Raw genomic sequence first — 1,223 nt, 5'->3', positions numbered from 1 at the left:
CCTGCACCGAAAAAAAAAGTCGCCCTTTAATGTGACACACTTGCAGGGCTCGCCACACTCAGGACAGTTCTTGGATTTTAAAATAAGTCCGTGGTCTCTCAACCAGGACATTAATTTTTCCTGATCATTTATTATTTCTAAAAATGCATGTGCAGTAATTTTACATTCGTCGCATTTGTCCATTTTTTATTACCAAAATGTATTTTCCAGCTATGTAAGTAGTGACATGCACTCGCGAATAGATTTCGATTAAAGAAACTACAATTGTGGTGCACATGCACACAAGCATACATACGTTTCTAAGAACTCGTAGGAGATACAAAGCACAATCATATTGTGTTAGTGTAAATACTCTAACACATACATAGGTAAGTTAGTCCGTAAGCATGATCACTTCCAATTGGTGTATCCCATGTATGCATACATTCAAACCTTATTTGCAAAATAAAGTACAAGTGTATGCGTACAAACTCTGTATGTGTGATAATCAGTGTAAAGTGTGATCATATGTGCACGTATACATATATGCGTGCGCATTGTTTAGGCACGCGCACGTAATTATTATTATAATTTTGCAAGAATCCAAATTTAGCTTGTTTCTTATATTATTTTTTTACAACAATTAGATAAAGTGTCTGTTGGATATCCCCAAGCAATCCCAACGAGGGAGAATATACATATATGGCCAAAAATCTTGGTTAAAATGTTAGCATCCGCCACGATCAGATGATGCACTTCTGCGCTGGGATACCCGTAAGTATCAATCAGCTAATCTACGAAAATAGGTAGTAGTTTTCTCAATTGCAATTTGAATTTTTGCAGATGTCATGCAGGTTAACACGCAAAGTGTAACAGCGATAATGTTTGAGATAATTGTGGTAAAATTTAACAGATGCGTCTGACCCAGCAACAGAAATTCCACATTGGCCTCAAGCTTAGGTCATTATGCCCCTTAATGCCTACGTTGTTTAAACTGCTTCAAAATCTATAAATAATATTCTTTTGTTTGAATTTTTAAACAAATATTTTAGTAAATATAAATATCTTGATAATGTTGACTGGTGTAAATCTTTTTATTAATGCATCTTTTAATTTGGTTTTAATATATGATCCCTTAGTTTAGAGACAGCAGGACTTTGCGTTTTTGACTCATTGCATCATTCTTTGACATTATTGGTAACTGAATTTTTCACTCCATGTTAAAAAAGCCGCATATATTCTAA

At 34.4% G+C, this 1,223-nt stretch overlaps 1 long non-coding RNA gene across 1 annotated transcript; it reads left to right on the top strand.

Annotated features, from left to right (window-relative positions):
- The first annotated feature begins 274 nt into the window (after positions 1-274).
- LOC135437456 (uncharacterized) lies at positions 275-971 on the top strand. The gene is made up of 3 exons (XR_010437687.1): positions 275-368; positions 627-753; positions 823-971. It is a non-coding gene; the product is annotated as an uncharacterized LOC135437456 (long non-coding RNA).
- The last annotated feature ends 252 nt before the right edge of the window (positions 972-1,223 follow it).

Source organism: Drosophila montana, unplaced genomic scaffold (genome assembly GCF_035044405.1).
Source record: "Drosophila montana isolate Dmon_TW-CO22-7 unplaced genomic scaffold, ASM3504440v1 contig_3778_1, whole genome shotgun sequence".
Classification (NCBI taxonomy): domain Eukaryota; kingdom Metazoa; phylum Arthropoda; class Insecta; order Diptera; family Drosophilidae; genus Drosophila; species Drosophila montana.
Note: the sequence above shows the minus strand (reverse complement) of the source record. Positions and strands in the feature narration are given on the sequence as shown.